The sequence below is a fragment of the Somniosus microcephalus genome, chromosome 7 (genome assembly GCF_052327205.1).
Source record: "Somniosus microcephalus isolate GS21.2 chromosome 7, FLI_Smic_1.0, whole genome shotgun sequence".
NCBI lineage: Eukaryota > Metazoa > Chordata > Chondrichthyes > Squaliformes > Somniosidae > Somniosus > Somniosus microcephalus.
In genome coordinates, this window is record NC_140993.1 from 6,520,316 (window position 1) to 6,532,063 (window position 11,748).

General features: G+C 65.9%; 1 protein-coding gene across 2 annotated transcripts in view; it reads right to left on the bottom strand.

The window, feature by feature from the left end:
* The window catches only part of ubtfl (upstream binding transcription factor, like), a 205,880-nt gene that overhangs the window by 1,866 nt on the left and 192,266 nt on the right, over positions 1 to 11,748 (bottom strand). The window lies entirely within an intron of this gene.

Here is an 11,748-nt window from a genome sequence, read left to right on the forward strand (position 1 = left end):
GGGAAGAGAGCGAGGGGGGGGAAGAGAGCGAGGGGGGGGAAGAGAGCGAGGGGGGGGAAGAGAGCGAGGGGGGGGAAGAGAGCGAGGGGGGGGAAGAGAGCGAGGGGGGGGAAGAGAGCGAGGGGGGGGAAGAGAGCGAGGGGGGAAGAGAGCGAGGGGGGGAAGAGAGCGAGGGGGGGAAGAGAGCGAGGGGGGGGAAGAGAGCGAGGGGGGGGAAGAGAGCGAGGGGGGGGAAGAGAGCGAGGGGGGGGAAGAGAGCGAGGGGGGGGAAGAGAGCGAGGGGGGGGAAGAGAGCGAGGGGGGGGAAGAGAGCGAGGGGGGGGAAGAGAGCGAGGGGGGGGAAGAGAGCGAGGGGGGGAAGAGAGCGAGGGGGGGAAGAGAGCGAGGGGGGAAGAGAGCGAGGGGGGGAAGAGAGCGAGGGGGGGGAAGAGAGCGAGGGGGGGAAGAGAGCGAGGGGGGGAAGAGAGCGAGGGGGGGAAGAGAGCGAGGGGGGGAAGAGAGCGAGGGGGGGAAGAGAGCGAGGGGGGGGAAGAGAGCGAGGGGGGGAAGAGAGCGAGGGGGGGGAAGAGCGCGAGGGGGGGGAAGAGAGCGAGAGGGGGGAAGAGAGCGAGGGGGGGAAGAGAGCGAGGGGGGGAAGAGAGCGAGGGGGGGAAGAGAGCGAGGGGGGGAAGAGAGCGAGGGGGGGAAGAGAGCGAGGGGGGGAAGAGAGCGAGGGGGGGAAGAGAGCGAGGGGGGAAGAGAGCGAGGGGGGAAGAGAGCGAGGGGGGAAGAGAGCGAGGGGGGGAAGAGAGCGAGGGGGGGAAGAGAGCGAGGGGGGGAAGAGAGCGAGGGGGGGAAGAGAGCGAGGGGGGGAAGAGAGAGCGAGGGGGGGAAGAGAGCGAGGGGGGGAAGAGAGCGAGGGGGGGAAGAGAGCGAGGGGGGGAAGAGAGCGAGGGGGGAAGAGAGCGAGGGGGGGAAGAGAGCGAGGGGGGGAAGAGAGCGAGGGGGGGAAGAGAGCGAGGGGGGGAAGAGAGCGAGGGGGGGAAGAGAGCGAGGGGGGGAAGAGAGCGAGGGGGGGAAGAGAGCGAGGGGGGGAAGAGAGCGAGGGGGGGAAGAGAGCGAGGGGGGGAAGAGAGCGAGGGGGGGAAGAGAGCGAGGGGGGGAAGAGAGCGAGGGGGGGAAGAGAGCGAGGGGGGGAAGAGAGCGAGGGGGGGAAGAGAGCGAGGGGGGGAAGAGAGCGAGGGGGGAAGAGAGCGAGGGGGGGAAGAGAGCGAGGGGGGGAAGAGAGCGAGGGGGGAAGAGAGCGAGGGGGGGAAGAGAGCGAGGGGGGGAAGAGAGCGAGGGGGGGAAGAGAGCGAGGGGGGGAAGAGAGCGAGGGGGGGAAGAGAGCGAGGGGGGGAAGAGAGCGAGGGGGGGAAGAGAGCGAGGGGGGGAAGAGAGCGAGGGGGGGAAGAGAGCGAGGGGGGGAAGAGAGCGAGGGGGGGAAGAGAGCGAGGGGGGGAAGAGAGCGAGGGGGGGAAGAGAGCGAGGGGGGGAAGAGAGCGAGGGGGGAAGAGAGCGAGGGGGGGAAGAGAGCGAGGGGGGGAAGAGAGCGAGGGGGGGAAGAGAGCGAGGGGGGGAAGAGAGCGAGGGGGGGAAGAGAGCGAGGGGGGGAAGAGAGCGAGGGGGGGAAGAGAGCGAGGGGGGGAAGAGAGCGAGGGGGGGAAGAGAGCGAGGGGGGGAAGAGAGCGAGGGGGGGAAGAGAGCGAGGGGGGGAAGAGAGCGAGGGGGGGAAGAGAGCGAGGGGGGGAAGAGAGCGAGGGGGGAAGAGAGCGAGGGGGGAAGAGAGCGAGGGGGGGGAAGAGAGCGAGGGGGGGAAGAGAGCGAGGGGGGGGAAGAGAGCGAGGGGGGGAAGAGAGCGAGGGGGGGAAGAGAGCGAGGGGGGGGAAGAGAGCGAGGGGGGGGAAGAGAGCGAGGGGGGGGGAAGAGAGCGAGACAATAACCAGCCCCAGGACAATGACAGCGTAACACAAAGAATTCGACCCAACACAATCGTCGCTAAGCAAAAGGAAAAATATCTGTCATATTGGGCAGAAACAACAAAAACCCAAAGCAAACTCAATTGCTACTTGGCCCTAAACAGGCAATACAACATGGCTGATTACCTGACCATGGTAAAGGATAGCAAACTGAGAAAAACTTTGACAATGTACAGACTTAGTGAACATAACCTGGCGATCGAAAAAGGTAGACACAGACAGACCCAGCTACCAAGAGAGGACAGGATCTGCTCACACTGCAGTCAGGGAATGGTGGAGACAGAGATGCACTTCCTCACAGCTTGCAGAAAATATCAGGGCATAAGGGAGAATTTCCACCCAAAATTCACAAAAATACGCCCGGAATTCAGAAATTTGAATGACGACCAAAAACTCCCATACCTACGAGGGGAAGAGAGAAATTGCATAACACTCGCGGCACACTATGTTACAGCTTGCCATAAACAGAGGGGCAAGCAGCAAATTTAAGAAAAGAGTATAGATAAATTATATGAAAGTATATATTTATACACTCAGGGATATATCTGTTTATACACTGTATGGATAGATCTGTATTTTTGTCAACAAACATGAATGTTTTCGGATGCTTTGGCAACATAAGATGTAACTTGTCATGCCAATAAAGCGATATGAATTGAATTGAAAGAGCGAGGGGGGGGGCAAAGAGCGCGAGGGGGGGCAGAGGGAGCGAGGGGGGGCAGAGGGAGCGAGGGGGGGGAAGAGAGCGAGGGGGGGGAAGAGAGCGAGGGGGGGGAAGAGAGCGAGGGGGGGAAGAGAGCGAGGGGGGGAAGAGAGCGAGGGGGGGCAGAGGGAGCGAGGGGGGGCAGAGGGAGCGAGGGGGGGCAGAGGGAGCGAGGGGGGGCAAAGGGAGCGAGGGGGGGCAAAGGGAGCGAGGGGGGGCAAAGGGAGCGAGGGGGGGCAAAGGGAGCGAGGGGGGGCAAAGGGAGCGAGGGGGGGCAAAGGGAGCGAGGGGGGGCAAAGGGAGCGAGGGGGGGCAAAGGGAGCGAGGGGGGCAAAGGGAGCGAGGGGGGGCAAAGGGAGCGAGGGGGGGCAAAGGGAGCGAGGGGGGGCAAAGGGAGCGAGGGGGGGCAAAGGGAGCGAGGGGGGGCAAAGGGAGCGAGGGGGGGCAAAGGGAGCGAGGGGGGGCAAAGGGAGCGAGGGGGGGCAAAGGGAGCGAGGGGGGGCAAAGGGAGCGAGGGGGGGCAAAGGGAGCGAGGGGGGGCAAAGGGAGCGAGGGGGGGCAAAGGGAGCGAGGGGGGGCAAAGGGAGCGAGGGGGGGCAAAGGGAGCGAGGGGGGGCAAAGGGAGCGAGGGGGGGCAAAGGGAGCGAGGGGGGGCAAAGGGAGCGAGGGGGGGCAAAGGGAGCGAGGGGGGGCAAAGGGAGCGAGGGGGGGCAAAGGGAGCGAGGGGGGGCAAAGGAGCGAGGGGGGCGCAAAGGGAGCGAGGGGGGCAAAGGGAGCGAGGGGGGCAAAGGGAGCGAGGGGGGGCAAAGGGAGCGAGGGGGGGGCAAAGGGAGCGAGGGGGGGCAAAGGGAGCGAGGGGGGGCAAAGGGAGCGAGGGGGGGCAAAGGGAGCGAGGGGGGGCAAAGGGAGCGAGGGGGGGCAAAGGGAGCGAGGGGGGGCAAAGGGAGCGAGGGGGGGCAAAGGGAGCGAGGGGGGGCAAAGGGAGCGAGGGGGGGCAAAGGGAGCGAGGGGGGGCAAAGGGAGCGAGGGGGGGCAAAGGGAGCGAGGGGGGGCAAAGGGAGCGAGGGGGGGCAAAGGGAGCGAGGGGGGGCAAAGGGAGCGAGGGGGGGCAAAGGGAGCGAGGGGGGGCAAAGGGAGCGAGGGGGGGCAAAGGGAGCGAGGGGGGGCAAAGGGAGCGAGGGGGGGCAAAGGGAGCGAGGGGGGGCAAAGGGAGCGAGGGGGGCAAAGGGAGCGAGGGGGGGCAAAGGGAGCGAGGGGGGGGCAAAGGGAGCGAGGGGGGGCAAAGGAGCGAGGGGGGGGCAAAGGGAGCGAGGGGGGGGCAAAGGGAGCGAGGGGGGGGCAAAGGGAGCGAGGGGGGGCAAAGGGAGCGAGGGGGGGGCAAAGGGAGCGAGGGGGGGGCAAAGGGAGCGAGGGGGGGGCAAAGGGAGCGAGGGGGGGGCAAAGGGAGCGAGGGGGGGCAAAGGGAGCGAGGGGGGGGCAAAGGGAGCGAGGGGGGGGCAAAGGGAGCGAGGGGGGGGCAAAGGGAGCGAGGGGGGGGCAAAGGGAGCGAGGGGGGGGCAAAGGGAGCGAGGGGGGGCAAAGGGAGCGAGGGGGGGCAAAGGGAGCGAGGGGGGGCAAAGGGAGCGAGGGGGGGGCAAAGGGAGCGAGGGGGGGGGCAAAGGGAGCGAGGGGGGGCAAAGGGAGCGAGGGGGGGCAAAGGGAGCGAGGGGGGGCAAAGGGAGCGAGGGGGGGCAAAGGAGCGAGGGGGGGCAAAGGGAGCGAGGGGGGGCAAAGGGAGCGAGGGGGGGCAAAGGGAGCGAGGGGGGGGCAAAGGGAGCGAGAGGGGGGGCAAAGGGAGCGAGGGGGGGCAAAGGGAGCGAGGGGGGCAAAGGGAGCGAGGGGGGGCAAAGGGAGCGAGGGGGGGCAAAGGGAGCGAGGGGGCAAAGGGAGCGAGGGGGGCAAAGGGAGCGAGGGGGGCAAAGGGAGCGAGGGGGGCAAAGGGAGCGAGGGGGGGCAAAGGGAGCGAGGGGGGGCAAAGGGAGCGAGGGGGGGCAAAGGGAGCGAGGGGGGGCAAAGGGAGCGAGGGGGGGCAAAGGGAGCGAGGGGGGGCAAAGGGAGCGAGGGGGGGCAAAGGGAGCGAGGGGGGGCAAAGGGAGCGAGGGGGGGCAAAGGGAGCGAGGGGGGGCAAAGGGAGCGAGGGGGGGCAAAGGGAGCGAGGGGGGGCAAAGGGAGCGAGGGGGGCAAAGGGAGCGAGGGGGGCAAAGGGAGCGAGGGGGGGCAAAGGGAGCGAGGGGGGGCAAAGGGAGCGAGGGGGGGCAAAGGGAGCGAGGGGGGGCAAAGGGAGCGAGGGGGGGCAAAGGGAGCGAGGGGGGGCAAAGGGAGCGAGGGGGGCAAAGGGAGCGAGGGGGGGCAAAGGGAGCGAGGGGGGGCAAAGGGAGCGAGGGGGGGCAAAGGGAGCGAGGGGGGCAAAGGGAGCGAGGGGGGGCAAAGGGAGCGAGGGGGGGCAAAGGGAGCGAGGGGGGGCAAAGGGAGCGAGGGGGGGCAAAGGGAGCGAGGGGGGGCAAAGGGAGCGAGGGGGGGCAAAGGGAGCGAGGGGGGGCAAAGGGAGCGAGGGGGGCAAAGGGAGCGAGGGGGGGCAAAGGGAGCGAGGGGGGGCAAAGGGAGCGAGGGGGGGCAAAGGGAGCGAGGGGGGGCAAAGGGAGCGAGGGGGGGCAAAGGGAGCGAGGGGGGGCAAAGGGAGCGAGGGGGGGCAAAGGGAGCGAGGGGGGGCAAAGGGAGCGAGGGGGGGCAAAGGGAGCGAGGGGGGGCAAAGGGAGCGAGGGGGGGCAAAGGGAGCGAGGGGGGGCAAAGGGAGCGAGGGGGGGCAAAGGGAGCGAGGGGGGGCAAAGGGAGCGAGGGGGGGCAAAGGGAGCGAGGGGGGGCAAAGGGAGCGAGGGGGGGCAAAGGGAGCGAGGGGGGGCAAAGGGAGCGAGGGGGGGCAAAGGGAGCGAGGGGGGGCAAAGGGAGCGAGGGGGGGCAAAGGGAGCGAGGGGGGGCAAAGGGAGCGAGGGGGGGCAAAGGGAGCGAGGGGGGGCAAAGGGAGCGAGGGGGGGCAAAGGGAGCGAGGGGGGGCAAAGGGAGCGAGGGGGGGCAAAGGGAGCGAGGGGGGGCAAAGGGAGCGAGGGGGGGCAAAGGGAGCGAGGGGGGGCAAAGGGAGCGAGGGGGGGCAAAGGGAGCGAGGGGGGGGCAAAGGGAGCGAGGGGGGGCAAAGGGAGCGAGGGGGGGCAAAGGGAGCGAGGGGGGGCAAAGGGAGCGAGGGGGGGCAAAGGGAGCGAGGGGGGGCAAAGGGAGCGAGGGGGGGCAAAGGGAGCGAGGGGGGGCAAAGGGAGCGAGGGGGGGGCAAAGGGAGCGAGGGGGGGCAAAGGGAGCGAGGGGGGGCAAAGGGAGCGAGGGGGGGCAAAGGGAGCGAGGGGGGGGCAAAGGGAGCGAGGGGGGGGCAAAGGGAGCGAGGGGGGGGCAAAGGGAGCGAGGGGGGGGCAAAGGGAGCGAGGGGGGGGCAAAGGGAGCGAGGGGGGGGCAAAGGGAGCGAGGGGGGGGCAAAGGGAGCGAGGGGGGGGCAAAGGGAGCGAGGGGGGGGCAAAGGGAGCGAGGGGGGGCAAAGGGAGCGAGGGGGGGGCAAAGGGAGCGAGGGGGGGGCAAAGGGAGCGAGGGGGGGCAAAGGGAGCGAGGGGGGGCAAAGGGAGCGAGGGGGGGCAAAGGGAGCGAGGGGGGGCAAAGGGAGCGAGGGGGGGCAAAGGGAGCGAGGGGGGGCAAAGGGAGCGAGGGGGGGCAAAGGGAGCGAGGGGGGGCAAAGGGAGCGAGGGGGGGCAAAGGAGCGAGGGGGGAAAGAGAGCGAGGGGGGGAAAGAGAGCGAGGGGGGAAAGAGAGCGAGGGGGGGAAAGAGAGCGAGGGGGGGAAAGAGAGCGAGGGGGGAAAGAGAGCGAGGGGGGGAAAGAGAGCGAGGGGGGAAAGAGAGCGAGGGGGGGAAAGAGAGCGAGGGGGGAAAGAGAGCGAGGGGGGGAAAGAGAGCGAGGGGGGGAAAGAGAGCGAGGGGGGAAAGAGAGCGAGGGGGGGAAAGAGAGCGAGGGGGGGAAAGAGAGCGAGGGGGGGAAAGAGAGCGAGGGGGGAAAGAGAGCGAGGGGGGGAAAGAGAGCGAGGGGGGGAAAGAGAGCGAGGGGGGGAAAGAGAGCGAGGGGGGGAAAGAGAGCGAGGGGGGGAAAGAGAGCGAGGGGGGAAAGAGAGCGAGGGGGGGAAAGAGAGCGAGGGGGGGAAAGAGAGCGAGGGGGGGAAAGAGAGCGAGGGGGGAAAGAGAGCGAGGGGGGGAAAGAGAGCGAGGGGGGGAAAGAGAGCGAGGGGGGGAAAGAGAGCGAGGGGGGAAAGAGAGCGAGGGGGGAAAGAGAGCGAGGGGGGAAAGAGAGCGAGGGGGGAAAGAGAGCGAGGGGGGGAAAGAGAGCGAGGGGGGGAAAGAGAGCGAGGGGGGGAAAGAGAGCGAGGGGGGAAAGAGAGCGAGGGGGGAAAGAGAGCGAGGGGGGGAAAGAGAGCGAGGGGGGGAAAAGAGAGCGAGGGGGGGAAAGAGAGCGAGGGGGGAAAGAGAGCGAGGGGGGGGAAAGAGAGCGAGGGGGGAAAGAGAGCGAGGGGGGAAAGAGAGCGAGGGGGGAAAAGAGAGCGAGGGGGGAAAAGAGAGCGAGGGGGGAAAAGAGAGCGAGGGGGGAAAAGAGAGCGAGGGGGGAAAAGAGAGCGAGGGGGGAAAAGAGAGCGAGGGGGGAAAAGAGAGCGAGGGGGGAAAAGAGAGCGAGGGGGGAAAAGAGAGCGAGGGGGGAAAAGAGAGCGAGGGGGGAAAAGAGAGCGAGGGGGGGAAAAGAGAGCGAGGGGGGAAAAGAGAGCGAGGGGGGAAAAGAGAGCGAGGGGGGAAAAGAGAGCGAGGGGGGAAAAGAGAGCGAGGGGGGAAAAGAGAGCGAGGGGGGAAAAGAGAGCGAGGGGGGAAAAGAGAGCGAGGGGGGAAAAGAGAGCGAGGGGGGAAAAGAGAGCGAGGGGGGAAAAGAGAGCGAGGGGGGAAAAGAGAGCGAGGGGGGAAAAGAGAGCGAGGGGGGAAAAGAGAGCGAGGGGGGAAAAGAGAGCGAGGGGGGAAAAGAGAGCGAGGGGGGAAAAGAGAGCGAGGGGGGAAAAGAGAGCGAGGGGGGAAAAGAGAGCGAGGGGGGAAAAGAGAGCGAGGGGGGAAAAGAGAGCGAGGGGGGAAAAGAGAGCGAGGGGGGAAAAGAGAGCGAGGGGGGAAAAGAGAGCGAGGGGGGAAAAGAGAGCGAGGGGGAAAAGAGAGCGAGGGGGAAAAGAGAGCGAGGGGGAAAAGAGAGCGAGGGGGGAAAAGAGAGCGAGGGGGGGAAAAGAGAGCGAGGGGGGAAAAGAGAGCGAGGGGGAAAAGAGAGCGAGGGGGGAAAAGAGAGCGAGGGGGGAAAAGAGAGCGAGGGGGGAAAAGAGAGCGAGGGGGGAAAAGAGAGCGAGGGGGGAAAAGAGAGCGAGGGGGGAAAAGAGAGCGAGGGGGGAAAAGAGAGCGAGGGGGGAAAAGAGAGCGAGGGGGGAAAAGAGAGCGAGGGGGGAAAAGAGAGCGAGGGGGAAAAGAGAGCGAGGGGGGAAAAGAGAGCGAGGGGGGAAAAGAGAGCGAGGGGGGAAAAGAGAGCGAGGGGGGAAAAGAGAGCGAGGGGGGAAAAGAGAGCGAGGGGGGAAAAGAGAGCGAGGGGGGAAAAGAGAGCGAGGGGGGAAAAGAGAGCGAGGGGGGAAAAGAGAGCGAGGGGGGAAAAGAGAGCGAGGGGGGAAAAGAGAGCGAGGGGGGAAAAGAGAGCGAGGGGGGAAAAGAGAGCGAGGGGGGAAAAGAGAGCGAGGGGGAAAAGAGAGCGAGGGGGGAAAAGAGAGCGAGGGGGGAAAAGAGAGCGAGGGGGGAAAAGAGAGCGAGGGGGGAAAAGAGAGCGAGGGGGGAAAAGAGAGCGAGGGGGGAAAAGAGAGCGAGGGGGGAAAAGAGAGCGAGGGGGAAAAGAGAGCGAGGGGGGAAAAGAGAGCGAGGGGGGAAAAGAGAGCGAGGGGGGAAAAGAGAGCGAGGGGGGAAAAGAGAGCGAGGGGGGAAAAGAGAGCGAGGGGGGAAAAGAGAGCGAGGGGGGAAAAGAGAGCGAGGGGGGAAAAGAGAGCGAGGGGGGAAAAGAGAGCGAGGGGGGAAAAGAGAGCGAGGGGGGAAAAGAGAGCGAGGGGGGAAAAGAGAGCGAGGGGGGAAAAGAGAGCGAGGGGGGAAAAGAGAGCGAGGGGGGAAAAGAGAGCGAGGGGGGAAAAGAGAGCGAGGGGGGAAAAGAGAGCGAGGGGGGAAAAGAGAGCGAGGGGGGAAAAGAGAGCGAGGGGGGAAAAGAGAGCGAGGGGGGAAAAGAGAGCGAGGGGGAAAAGAGAGCGAGGGGGGAAAAGAGAGCGAGGGGGGAAAAGAGAGCGAGGGGGGAAAAGAGAGCGAGGGGGGAAAAGAGAGCGAGGGGGGAAAAGAGAGCGAGGGGGGAAAAGAGAGCGAGGGGGGAAAAGAGAGCGAGGGGGGAAAAGAGAGCGAGGGGGAAAAGAGAGCGAGGGGGGAAAAGAGAGCGAGGGGGGAAAAGAGAGCGAGGGGGGAAAAGAGAGCGAGGGGGGAAAAGAGAGCGAGGGGGGAAAAGAGAGCGAGGGGGGAAAAGAGAGCGAGGGGGGAAAAGAGAGCGAGGGGGGAAAAGAGAGCGAGGGGGGAAAAGAGAGCGAGGGGGGAAAAGAGAGCGAGGGGGGAAAAGAGAGCGAGGGGGGAAAAGAGAGCGAGGGGGGAAAAGAGAGCGAGGGGGGAAAAGAGAGCGAGGGGGGAAAAGAGAGCGAGGGGGGAAAAGAGAGCGAGGGGGGAAAAGAGAGCGAGGGGGGAAAAGAGAGCGAGGGGGGAAAAGAGAGCGAGGGGGGAAAAGAGAGCGAGGGGGGAAAAGAGAGCGAGGGGGGAAAAGAGAGCGAGGGGGGAAAAGAGAGCGAGGGGGGAAAAGAGAGCGAGGGGGGAAAAGAGAGCGAGGGGGGAAAAGAGAGCGAGGGGGGAAAAGAGAGCGAGGGGGGAAAAGAGAGCGAGGGGGGAAAAGAGAGCGAGGGGGGAAAAGAGAGCGAGGGGGGAAAAGAGAGCGAGGGGGGAAAAGAGAGCGAGGGGGGAAAAGAGAGCGCGAGGGGGGAAAAGAGAGCGAGGGGGGAAAAGAGAGCGAGGGGGGAAAAGAGAGCGAGGGGGGAAAAGAGAGCGAGGGGGGAAAAGAGAGCGAGGGGGGAAAAGAGAGCGAGGGGGGAAAAGAGAGCGAGGGGGGAAAAGAGAGCGAGGGGGGAAAAGAGAGCGAGGGGGGAAAAGAGAGCGAGGGGGGAAAAGAGAGCGAGGGGGGAAAAGAGAGCGAGGGGGGAAAAGAGAGCGAGGGGGGAAAAGAGAGCGAGGGGGGAAAAGAGAGCGAGGGGGGAAAAGAGAGCGAGGGGGGAAAAGAGAGCGAGGGGGGAAAAGAGAGCGAGGGGGGAAAAGAGAGCGAGGGGGGAAAAGAGAGCGAGGGGGGAAAAGAGAGCGAGGGGGGAAAAGAGAGCGAGGGGGGAAAAGAGAGCGAGGGGGGAAAAGAGAGCGAGGGGGGAAAAGAGAGCGAGGGGGGAAAAGAGAGCGAGGGGGGAAAAGAGAGCGAGGGGGGAAAAGAGAGCGAGGGGGGAAAAGAGAGCGAGGGGGGAAAAGAGAGCGAGGGGGGAAAAGAGAGCGAGGGGGGAAAAGAGAGCGAGGGGGGAAAAGAGAGCGAGGGGGGAAAAGAGAGCGAGGGGGGAAAAGAGAGCGAGGGGGGAAAAGAGAGCGAGGGGGGAAAAGAGAGCGAGGGGGGAAAAGAGAGCGAGGGGGGAAAAGAGAGCGAGGGGGGAAAAGAGAGCGAGGGGGGAAAAGAGAGCGAGGGGGGAAAAGAGAGCGAGGGGGGAAAAGAGAGCGAGGGGGGAAAAGAGAGCGAGGGGGGAAAAGAGAGCGAGGGGGGAAAAGAGAGCGAGGGGGGAAAAGAGAGCGAGGGGGGAAAAGAGAGCGAGGGGGGAAAAGAGAGCGAGGGGGGAAAAGAGAGCGAGGGGGGAAAAGAGAGCGAGGGGGGAAAAGAGAGCGAGGGGGGAAAAGAGAGCGAGGGGGGAAAAGAGAGCGAGGGGGGAAAAGAGAGCGAGGGGGGAAAAGAGAGCGAGGGGGGAAAAGAGAGCGAGGGGGGAAAAGAGAGCGAGGGGGGAAAAGAGAGCGAGGGGGAAAAGAGAGCGAGGGGGGAAAAGAGAGCGAGGGGGGAAAAGAGAGCGAGGGGGGAAAAGAGAGCGAGGGGGGAAAAGAGAGCGAGGGGGGAAAAGAGAGCGAGGGGGGAAAAGAGAGCGAGGGGGGAAAAGAGAGCGAGGGGGGAAAAGAGAGCGAGGGGGGAAAAGAGAGCGAGGGGGAAAAGAGAGCGAGGGGGAAAAGAGAGCGAGGGGGGAAAAGAGAGCGAGGGGGGAAAAGAGAGCGAGGGGGGAAAAGAGAGCGAGGGGGGAAAAGAGAGCGAGGGGGGAAAAGAGAGCGAGGGGGGAAAAGAGAGCGAGGGGGGAAAAGAGAGCGAGGGGGGAAAAGAGAGCGAGGGGGGAAAAGAGAGCGAGGGGGGAAAAGAGAGCGAGGGGGGAAAAGAGAGCGAGGGGGGAAAAGAGAGCGAGGGGGGAAAAGAGAGCGAGGGGGGAAAAGAGAGCGAGGGGGGAAAAGAGAGCGAGGGGGGAAAAGAGAGCGAGGGGGGAAAAGAGAGCGAGGGGGGAAAAGAGAGCGAGGGGGGAAAAGAGAGCGAGGGGGGAAAAGAGAGCGAGGGGGGAAAAGAGAGCGAGGGGGGAAAAGAGAGCGAGGGGGGAAAAGAGAGCGAGGGGGGAAAAGAGAGCGAGGGGGGAAAAGAGAGCGAGGGGGGAAAAGAGAGCGAGGGGGGAAAAGAGAGCGAGGGGGGAAAAGAGAGCGAGGGGGGAAAAGAGAGCGAGGGGGGAAAAGAGAGCGAGGGGGGAAAAGAGAGCGAGGGGGGAAAAGAGAGCGAGGGGGGAAAAGAGAGC